At 41.6% G+C, this 12,158-nt stretch overlaps 1 pseudogene; it reads right to left on the bottom strand.

Moving 5' to 3' along the window:
- Positions 1 to 8,295: 8,295 nt before the first annotated feature.
- Positions 8,296 to 8,412, bottom strand: LOC134952293 (5S ribosomal RNA; annotated as a pseudogene).
- Positions 8,413 to 12,158: the final 3,746 nt, after the last annotated feature.

Here is a 12,158-nt window from a genome sequence, read left to right as displayed (position 1 = left end):
TTACAGCTGATCTTCCTTGCTGCACCTGAGCCGTGCCTGCTCCCCCCTGGGACCTGCTAACATTCACACACTGACACGCTTAGGACCTGCCATCGTCTCCACATCGCTGCTTCTGCACTGCCTGGTTGTCCTTGTGCTATAGGACACGGCAACTGCATCATCTCATCTGCGGTGAGCTTAGTGTCATATTGATGGATGTGTGTGTGGGGGTTGAGCAGTGAAGTAAGAAGCTAACTAGGAGAATCTGAAAACCAGACTCCTTCAGGTGGCTACTAATTAACACCACAAGCAGGCTTTTGTGAACACATCATTTACAGAGGGATCTCCAAATTACCATTGTTTATCTTCTAAATGCTCTCTTTCTGAACTTGAAATGGTGAACTTTCTATTGGATTACAAAGTCTCATTCTAGTGGAAACAACTGGACACTAATATAAAAATAAATGGGACATTTTTATTGATCCAACATTACATTAGTGGTGGTCAGTGGATTTTTAAAGCTCTGCTTATTCAGCAATATTGTTGCTTATATATTTTATATGGTCAATATTTTAATAAATTGTTTTTACTACTATACTATCTTGCGCTCTCGTATAGTTATATATTTTATATCTATATTATATATTGTTTATCAGGGGATTACAGAAACCCCTTATGGGAGCTGCAGCTATTTTATTAAATGCATTAGTGTGAATTTATATTAGAATTTTTACCATAAGCGCCTGTATTGATTTTGCTTTGTTAGGAATATCAACATTATTTAGACCCAGAACCTTAGCTGATTTGAGGGCTTTAATTGCATTAGTGACCTCCTACAATGTGATAGATTTTACCAGCAAATCCACAAGCTCTAATGGCAATTGCAGGTGCTTTGACCAGAAGTTGTTATTCTCAGAAGAAGACACGTGACCTGACACATTGGGTGGAGCCAGGGCCAAATATAAATTCTTCTAAAAATCTTGAATGAGGGTGGTAATTTCGTTATTAGAATTTTGTAAGAGAACTCTCTGATGATTTCAGGGGATGAACCAGCATTGGGGATCATGTACTATTTAATATAATCGTGAGTAATAGTCCCATTTTGTGGTATCAGTAGTTCACTGTACATAAATATTTGTCACCCATATTTTTCAATAACTCTTTAAAGAATTTTAGCTGCCTGATAATGCTGCTGATTTGTGGGAGAAGGGTTTTCTTTAAATTTAGCGTGTCTGACAATGAGGTTTTGTAAGATGAAGAGTGTTCTTTTTTTAAAGTCGCTACATAGGATATGATAGAACCCTGTAATACTGATTTAGTAGATTGCCAAAATAGAAGGTGGGTCTGAGATAGCACAAGATTGATTATTAATTTTATATTCTTCCCAATCTAAAATCTAAAAATGTCAATCTTTTTTTAGATTTAAGAGAGATGTGAGGGAAATCTCCAGATAAAGTAAGGGGCTTTATCAACTATGACCTGCATTGTAAACCAAATTAATGCATGGTTAGAAATTACTATGGATCAATATTAGATTCTATTACTTTTGGGAAAAGTGCTGTGGATAGATTAAGATAATCTATTCTAGAGAGCATGCGTTATGCAGCTGATAAACAAGTGTTATCTGTAGGGTATAGTGCATTTCAAAAATATACTACTGTAGTTGCAGATTTGACATAAACATTGGAATCCCAAACTTTGGTAAAGATACATATCTGTGGAAATGTGAGCTATCTAACTGATTATTAGAGACCAAATTGAAGTCTCCACATACTATAAAAGATCCAGCGGAGTAAGCAAGTAGTGCAGAAACCAGTTTCTGGAAAAAGCGCTTAGAGCAAAAATTAGTGGCTTAGACACTACATTGTATAAATGGTGTATTATACAACATTACTGAGACAATAACATCAACCATCCAGATCGGCTTGTGCAAAATAAACAGTCAATGGAATACAGCATTTTACCAGTATTGCCACTCATGCCTTAGATGTATAAGGTACAGAAGCAATTAGCAACCAATTTAACATTTGCAGCTTAACCATTTCAGAAGAAATTAAATGTGTCTCTTATATGAAAACTTTACCTAAACTCTGTTTGTGTTTGGAGAAGTACAAAAGAATCTTTTGCCGTTTAGCTAGTGAATTTATACCTCCTATGTTAAATTACTCTATTTTCACAATAGACATTCAGAAGCAATATAGGCATACAGTATATAGTAACACTAACAAATCAAGGCTAATTTAATCATTGTCTAGCTGTAAAAGGAGGGGGTGGCGGACATATGAGAGAAGACAAACAAAACATCAAAAGGTGGAACATAACAAAAATAACAGAAACAGTCCCTATATAGGATCAACTACAAACAATCTGAAATAGACTTTGGGTATACAGTATCAATTCTGAGACTTTCCAAACAACAGAGATATCTAAATTCCAGGGGTGATACTCTGATCCGGTTCCTGGGATAACTCCGTCGCTAGGGTAAATATGAAGCAGCAACATATAATAAACTAACAATATGCTGTATGTCAGTACTAAACACAATAATGGGCTAGATACAATGCAAACAGAAAAATCTTATTTAGACAGAATGCAGTCATACTGTATGGATATTGAGGTTTTAGCAAAATTATATACTTTTCTTATCTAGGTTAATGTGATCAGCGATTACTTTTTCCTACATGCTGTCCAGATTGCCATTTTATGTAGATAGTTCATGCATCGAAATAGAGTCACTCTGAGATGGGCATCTGATGTCCTAGGTGATGATCCCATGCTGTGCACTCTCTAAATTACAGGATCTTTACAATCATCCGTTACTGTATATCTAGTATTAAAGGTAAAATGTTATGCAGAAATTCAGCCAGTGCAGGTCCTGTAGTTGCTTCTGGAAGCCCTACAAGTCTGATATTGTTCATCCTGTAATGATTTTGAAAATGATCTAATTTGTTCAATAATTTACAATTTTAATTTTCTAAACATTTAATTTTGCATTGAGCATCACCCAACCCAGCCTGTGTTCAGACTCTGTGACTCTCTGTGAAAGAAGCTGCATTCAGGAAATTATATTTGACACTGCTTGTGAAAGCAAGTGATCCATAGTGGATTGTATAGCTTCTACTATGTCCCCATAAGTGACAGGAGAGTCCAGGGAGTGCCATACCTAAGGCAGATCAGAGGTGTCCTGTTGTGAGGTAGCCTTCTTAGCAACAGGGGAGGTAGGAGCAGGGACCATTGCAGCACCATTACAGTGCTTGCCTAGCATTTTTTCTTGTGTGGCAGCAGCTGTTTGTCATGGGCTTTGCGGGGGTGAGAGTAGGGTGTCATTGCAGAGCTTTAAATATTAAATATCATCCTGGAGCAGAGCAGCGTTCTGAAGCTGTACCCTCCGTGCAGCAAGAACTGGAAATAACCCAAATGATTCTTAAATTCTGTGTACTAATAGGATCTACAGAAGACAGCTGTAAGGCAAACCATTTCTATGGTACATATGGCCAGAGACTGCATTAACCTACTGAAAGTAGGTAGACAAGCATGTAATCAAGAGCGGTTCGTCATCTCTCCTGTAAATATATATATATATATATATATATGCAATAAGAAAAGCTGCAGCACTCTGAGACTTAACTCGTGATACAGTATATTTCAACAAGCCACCATGTGGATACCAACGTTTCGGGGCTAAGCCGCCCCTTTGTCAAGGTGCATATATATAAACTTATGTGAAGCAGCACTCCAGGCATCTGAAGGGCAACGTTTCAGTGACGTTTAATGTTGTGGCACTTTCATCGGGTGAAGTGCCATAACATTAAACGGCACTGAAATGTTGCCTTTGTTGTATGTGCTCCCGGTGCAGTATATTTGGTTTGTGAGAGAGCCGGACATCTGGGCTTTATATACACATATATATATATATATATATATATATATATAGATAGATAGATAGATAGATATTTTATCTATATATATATATATATATATATATATAGATAGATATTATATATATATATATATATATATAATACAGTGTATCTCCACACTTCCGTGAAGAAAGATAGCACTCTCCAGACTTAAGGTATTCAGAAAAAAAAGTCATTTAATTGCATACTTGGTTCCATATCACAAGTACAGTAAATGCACATAAACCAAAAAGAGGGGCTCACCAACGTTTCGGTCCTAGTGTTAGGACCTTTCTCAAGGTGTCTGCCAATCAGTCAATCAATCCAATAGAGGTGTCAACACTAACAACTTCAGGAAGGAACCAGGATCTGCTTACCTGCCTCCCAGGTCCCCAATTTATACCCATGTGCTGATGGACGCCGGGATCATGCGCTGTGGGTGCCGGTGCGTCACTTCCGGTAAAACCGGAAGTGCAATGCCGCCGGTGTCACGATATAGTACGATAATGTGGCTACATATTCTCGATTGTAGGCAGCGGTATGGTCAGCATAAAGCACATAAGTGCAATGGGGTGTTAAGAGTGTTAGATAGGCCCGCCGTGCGGTGTAGCAGACGCGGCCATGGTCGTCATGGTAACGCGCTAGCCCGGTACGTCACTTCCGGTTTGTGCCGGAAGTTATGCGTTCCAATAGTTTAACGTGATGCGTGTCACACCTGCGTGGACACAAAACTGACTGCTGATGTCATGTATTAATGTGGGTATATTAGAGACCTGGACAGGACTACACTAGTGTGTTAAGAGTATTCAGTAAACATGTGTGCAAGAAACATTTATAGTGAATGTAGACATTTTTTAAAAAAAGAACCTAGAGGCACCGCAGAAAATGGTACTGATATGCAACAACCAGCTAATGAAAAAATAAATGAAGTAAGGTTGATAACAATCATAATTAATTTGTCAATGCCCCTTTCTGGTGGGGTCTCGATGAGAAAATGTAAACATCAAATGAATCTGGTGTTCAGCTGTGGTATCATTCATAGATTGCTGATAAACAAAATTCGCCAAAGTGTACCAACAAGACTATGGACTACAGAATGGGATTATACGGTTAGTAGGGTACAATCAGCTCACAGTATCCAGTACTTAAGTCACAGCAGTGACATTCAATGTGTGCGGACATCCTATTGATTCCAGTGGGATAGCTGTCCCATGAGAGAGTATAGGTAATATGGACTGCACACATGGATGGCCACTCCTGTTGATAAAACTGAGTAAGTAAAACATGTTATAGGACCCTCAGGAATGATAAATAGCTATTCAAGAAATATTGAAAGCGGATTGTTCTCGTTCATTCCTCTTGGAGCAATCGTATCCAGTCTATGAATCCAATACGCTTCTTTTCTTTTTAGAGTCAGGACTCGGTCGCCTCCACGGGCCAGTGGGGGTATCCAATCGATCAATTTGCACCTGAGGTTGGATACCTGGTGTTGTTGTGACAAGAAGTGTCTGCGAACTGGTTGTTCTGCTTTTTTTGATTCAATCGCTTGATGAATTGTGGTCCTATGGTTGGCCATCCTGTCCCTAAATCGCCTTGAGGTCATACCGACGTAATATAGCCCGCATGGGCATGTGAGAATGTAGATGACGTGGTCCATAAGGCAATGTAGTTTATATTTGATCTTGATGGGACGTCCAGAGTGTGGATGTGGAAAAGTTGGGCCGGTTAGCATACTACGACAAGTGGTGCAGCCCGTACACTTAAAGCATCCAGGTTTTTGTTCTTGCAACCAAGTGGTCCTGATTGGTGCAGTAGGGCTTGTTGTAGGTCTTAACAATAGTTGCTTCAAGTTTGGTGACCTACGGTATGCCATCATGGGAGGTCGCGTATTCTTGGCTTTCAATGTGCTATCCGTGGCAATAATAGGCCACCTGTTGCGAAGGGCTTTGTTGATGACGCCAGACTGGCTATCAAATGTGGTAGTGAAGATCATCCTATCTTTCTTGGAATTGGTACTCGCGGTCGCTCCATTGGTGTTGCTGTTAGTTGGTAAAGACTTCACCCGAGCTTTATGTAGACAACGCTGGATACAGCTGTCAGAATATCCACGTTCACGGAACCTTTTTGACATATCTTGCAGTTGTTGTTCTATCTTGACTGGATTGGAGTTGTTTCTCATAACCCTTAGAAATTGTGAAATTGGCAAATTTTCTTTAAGTGCCGGAGGGTGTTGACTGGTGGAAAGCAGGAGAGTGTTTCTGTCGGTGGGCTTTCTGAAAAGCGTTGTGTTGATTCTATTATCCTCAATTGATACTGTGATGTCAAGGAAGTTAATGTGATGATCGTCGATCTGATGTGTAAATTTCACCGGATTCTCCAGGGAATTTAATGTCTCAACCATTGAGGTAAACATTTCAGCTGTTCCATTCTAAAGGATAAATATGTCATCAATGAAACGTCGGTACATTAAAATGTGAGCCCCATAGATTGGAATTATGTGCATTTTCTCATATGCCGTCATAAAAAGATTTGCATATGCTGGTGCCAAATTAGAACCCATTGCGGTGCCAGATCTTTGTACGTAGTACTTATCCAGGTAGGAAAAATGGTTAAGTTTCAATACTGCTTCAGCCAGTTGAATGATAAAGTCAATTGGTAGGTTGGCAGGGGGGTTGGTGCCCAGTGCCTGTCTCAATGTCTGTAATCCATCCTCATGTGGAATAATGGTGTATAACGAGCATACATCCATAGTTGCCAGTTTGATGTTTCCACAAAGTTGTGGTAATTCGGAGAGTTTGGCGAGGAAATCCACAGTGTCTCTGATATAGCTATCCGACTGTTGTACCAATGGTTGTAAAAATGTGTCGACAAAAACTGCTAGTGGTTGGAGCAGTGAATGTCTGGCAGAAATGATAGGCCTACCTGGTGGGTGAGAGAGTGTTTTATGGACCTTCGGCAAAGTGTAAATAATAGGGCACACCGGATGTGGAACTGTGAGATAGTCAAAAGTATGTTTGTCAATCCATTTGGATTGGAGACCATGTTGTAATAGTCGGTCAACCTGGTCTTTAAACTTAGGTATGGGATTCGTGGCGCAGCATGAATATGTCGTAGTGTCGACCAACTGTCGACAGATCTCATTATTGTAGTCATCCCACTCCTGTATAACAATGGCTCCCCCCTTGTCTGCCGGTCTGATGACTATGGAGGTGTCATCCCGCAGGGCTTTTAATGCATGCCTTTCTTGTTTAGAAAGGTTGTCAAAAGATTTTTTGGGGGTACCTGTGCTTATGTCTTGTTCCACCAGTCGAATGTAGGTCTTAATACTGGGGTTGGAGGATGGTGGATCATAAGTAGATGGGAGACGAAATGGGGACCGACTTTCCATGCTACTCTCACCAAAGTGTTCACGTAGTCTCAATTTACGCCCAAACTTATACATGTCGATGGTTGTTTCAAAGGGTTTATGGGGGCACGTAGGTACGAAGGATAAGCCACGGGAGAGGAGACTTATTGTGGCCTTATCAAACGGTCTACTAGTCAAATTAAAAACTAGGTTTTGTTTTTCTCCCTGCAACTTCTCCATACGTCGCCCCTTCCTTGGATGTGGTCTGCGCGTCCCCCGCTGGGCAGTAGGCCTGCGTCTGTGCTCTGGCCTAAAAAAGCTGTATTGCGTGGTCGGCGGTTATCAATTTGATCTGTGTCTGATGTGGAAGCAGATGAACCAGTATCAGAAGTGACGTACTGTCGTCGGCCCTGGCGTCGTGGTCGAAAACCTCTCTGTGGTCTAATGGGTCTTGAATCTCCTAGTAACCACCTGTAGACCGTGTGGTTCTGGTAGTCTGAGACTACTGTGGTCAATTTATTCCGCTTAAATGCAGTAAGCTCTTTTTTATAGTTGTCAATTTGGGTTTTTAACTTCTCTAGGAAGTTACCTGTTTTGTCATTCCTAATGGTGGAAAGATGTGTATGATTGAACGTGTCAATCTGGGTCTTGACTCGCTTCAGTTCGGTGCCCACTTCCTCAATAACCAATAGCATTAGATCTAATGAACATTTGTTCAAAACACCGCACCAGCGGCTACAGAACGTGGGGTTATTTCTCCCTATAGTGGGAATGTTATTAACTCGAAACCCTCTGGGGATTTGTTTTTTGCTGTGATACTCAGATAGAAATTGACCGTGAAGATTGAGGTCAATTTCTCTTTTGCTGAGTTTTAGTACCTGGTGGTACAGATCAGTGGTAGTTTCTGCAGGGAGTGCATCAAATTCAATCTGGTCAAACAATACTTTATCAGCATCGTCATCCGTCAGTGATATACCATGCTCAGCCTGTGACAACAAATTGTCATCAAGAAAACCTGCACCTCCCTGTGCCATCGTCTAGTACCCCAACGGAGTACGTCTCAGGTGATATAGACTACAGTACCCAATCTTCCCGGAGGTCTCCCTTACCGGTACTGTCTGGGCCCGCACTGCTTGGCTTCCAAGTTCAGATGGAATTGGGCATAACCACTGCGGTATGACTGTAGTAACAAGCACAAAGAGTAGACTGGTGGTCACTAGGATCTGATTCTCCTCAGTTCAAGACTGTATGCGTGAGCACGGATGATTCTGACTCGGATGTGTATACTCAAACACTATGTGTGGTCGTGCAGATGCCTAGTTCAAAATCCTGATACAATTAGTGGGTGCAGGAAAAGATACACTAAGAAGGCCGAGTGTATCCAAATAATATATATAGAAGGTCCCACACTCTCACTCAACACAGATGGCAGCTGGGGTGCCAAATCAAAGTCCAATCCAATTAGGGTCAGACTCATTGGTACAATACAGTGTATCTCCACACTTCCGTGAAGAAAGATAGCACTCTCCAGACTTAAGGTATTCAGAAAAAAAAGTAATTTAATTGCATACTTGGTTCCATATCACAAGTACAGTAAATGCACATAAACCAAAAAGAGGGGCTCACCAACGTTTCGGTCCTAGTGTTAGGACCTTTCTCAAGGTGTCTGCCAATCAGTCAATCAATCCAATAGAGGTGTCAACACTAACAACTTCAGGAAGGAACCAGGATCTGCTTACCTGCCTCCCAGGTCCCCAATTTATACCCATGTGCTGATGGACGCCGGGATCATGCGCTGTGGGTGCCGGTGCGTCACTTCCGGTAAAACCGGAAGTGCAATGCCGCCGGTGTCACGATATAGTACGATAATGTGGCTACATATTCTCGATTGTAGGCAGCGGTATGGTCAGCATAAAGCACATAAGTGCAATGGGGTGTTAAGAGTGTTAGATAGGCCCGCCGTGCGGTGTAGCAGACGCGGCCATGGTCGTCATGGTAACGCGCTAGCCCGGTACGTCACTTCCGGTTTGTGCCGGAAGTTATGCGTTCCAATAGTTTAACGTGATGCGTGTCACACCTGCGTGGACACAAAACTGACTGCTGATGTCATGTATTAATGTGGGTATATTAGAGACCTGGACAGGACTACACTAGTGTGTTAAGAGTATTCAGTAAACATGTGTGCAAGAAACATTTATAGTGAATGTAGACATTTTTTAAAAAAAGAACCTAGAGGCACCGCAGAAAATGGCACTGATATGCAACAACCAGCTAATGAAAAAATAAATGAAGTAAGGTTGATAACAATCATAATTAATTTGTCAATGCCCCTTTCTGGTGGGGTCTCGATGAGAAAATGTAAACATCAAATGAATCTGGTGTTCAGCTGTGGTATCATTCATAGATTGCTGATAAACAAAATTCGCCAAAGTGTACCAACAAGACTATGGACTACAGAATGGGATTATACGGTTAGTAAGGTACAATCAGCTCACAGTATCCAGTACTGAAGTCACAGCAGTGACATTCAATGTGTGCGGACATCCTATTGATTCCAGTGGGATAGCTGTCCCATGAGAGAGTATAGGTAATATGGACTGCACACATGGATGGCCACTCCTGTTGATAAAACTGAGTAAGTAAAACATGTTATAGGACCCTCAGGAATGATAAATAGCTATTCAAGAAATATTGAAAGCGGATTGTTCTCGTTCATTCCTCTTGGAGCAATCGTATCCAGTCTATGAATCCAATACGCTTCTTTTCTTTTTAGAGTCAGGACTCGGTCGCCTCCACGGGCCAGTGGGGGTATCCAATCGATCAATTTGCACCTGAGGTTGGATACCTGGTGTTGTTGTGACAAGAAGTGTCTGGGAACTGGTTGTTCTGCTTTTTTTGATTCAATCGCTTGATGAATTGTGGTCCTATGGTTGGCCATCCTGTCCCTAAATCGCCTTGAGGTCATACCGACGTAATATAGCCCGCATGGGCATGTGAGAATGTAGATGACGTGGTCCATAAGGCAATGTAGTTTATATTTGATCTTGATGGGACGTCCAGAGTGTGGATGTGGAAAAGTTGGGCCGGTTAGCATACTACGACAAGTGGTGCAGCCCGTACACTTAAAGCATCCAGGTTTTTGTTCTTGCAACCAAGTGGTCCTGATTGGTGCAGTAGGGCTTGTTGTAGGTCTTAACAATAGTTGCTTCAAGTTTGGTGACCTACGGTATGCCATCATGGGAGGTCGCGTATTCTTGGCTTTCAATGTGCTATCCGTGGCAATAATAGGCCACCTGTTGCGAAGGGCTTTGTTGATGACGCCAGACTGGCTATCAAATGTGGTAGTGAAGATCATCCTATCTTTCTTGGAATTGGTACTCGCGGTCGCTCCATTGGTGTTGCTGTTAGTTGGTAAAGACTTCACCCGAGCTTTATGTAGACAACGCTGGATACAGCTGTCAGAATATCCACGTTCACGGAACCTTTTTGACATATCTTGCAGTTGTTGTTCCATCTTGACTGGATTGGAGTTGTTTCTCATAACCCTTAGAAATTGTGAAATTGGCAAATTTTCTTTAAGTGCCGGAGGGTGTTGACTGGTGGAAAGCAGGAGAGTGTTTCTGTCGGTGGGCTTTCTGAAAAGCGTTGTGTTGATTCTATTATCCTCAATTGATACTGTGATGTCAAGGAAGTTAATGTGATGATCGTCGATCTGATGTGTAAATTTCACCGGATTCTCCAGGGAATTTAATGTCTCAACCATTGAGGTAAACATTTCGGCTGTTCCATTCCAAAGGATAAATATGTCATCAATGAAACGTCGGTACATTAAAATGTGAGCCCCATAGATTGGAATTATGTGCATTTTCTCATATGCCGTCATAAAAAGATTTGCATATGCTGGTGCCAAATTAGAACCCATTGCGGTGCCAGATCTTTGTACGTAGTACTTATCCAGGTAGGATAAACCCTTTGAAACAACCATCGACATGTATAAGTTTGGGCGTAAATTGAGACTACGTGAACACTTTGGTGAGAGTAGCATGGAAAGTCGGTCCCCATTTCGTCTCCCATCTACTTATGATCCACCATCCTCCAACCCCAGTATTAAGACCTACATTCGACTGGTGGAACAAGACATGAGCACAGGTACCCCCAAAAAATCTTTTGACAACCTTTCTAAACAAGAAAGGCATGCATTAAAAGCCCTGCGGGATGACACCTCCATAGTCATCAGACCGGCAGACAAGGGGGGAGCCATTGTTATACAGGAGTGGGATGACTACAATAATGAGATCTGTCGACAGTTGGCCGACACTACGACATATTCATGCTGCGCCACGAATCCCATACCTAAGTTTAAAGACCAGGTTGACCGACTATTACAACATGGTCTCCAATCCAAATGGATTGACAAACATACTTTTGACTATCTCACAGTTCCACATCCGGTGTGCCCTATTATTTACACTTTGCCGAAGGTCCATAAAACACTCTCTCACCCACCAGGTAGGCCTATCATTTCTGCCAGACATTCACTGCTCCAACCACTAGCAGTTTTTGTCGACACATTTTTACAACCATTGGTACAACAGTCGGATAGCTATATCAGAGACACTGTGGATTTCCTCGCCAAACTCTCCGAATTACCACAACTTTGTGGAAACATCAAACTGGCAACTATGGATGTATGCTCGTTATACACCATTATTCCACATGAGGATGGATTACAGACATTGAGACAGGCACTGGGCACCAACCCCCCTGCCAACCTACCAATTGACTTTATCATTCAACTGGCTGAAGCAGTATTGAAACTTAACCATTTTTCCTACCTGGATAAGTACTACGTACAAAGATCTGGCACCGCAATGGGTTCTAATTTGGCACCAGCATATGCAAATCTTTTTATGACGGCATATGAGAAAATGCAC

The sequence above is a fragment of the Pseudophryne corroboree genome, chromosome 1, assembly GCF_028390025.1.
Source record: "Pseudophryne corroboree isolate aPseCor3 chromosome 1, aPseCor3.hap2, whole genome shotgun sequence".
Taxonomy (NCBI): Eukaryota; Metazoa; Chordata; class Amphibia; order Anura; family Myobatrachidae; genus Pseudophryne; species Pseudophryne corroboree.
The sequence above is the reverse complement of the archived record's forward strand: the minus strand, read 5'-3'. Positions and strand labels throughout refer to the sequence as shown.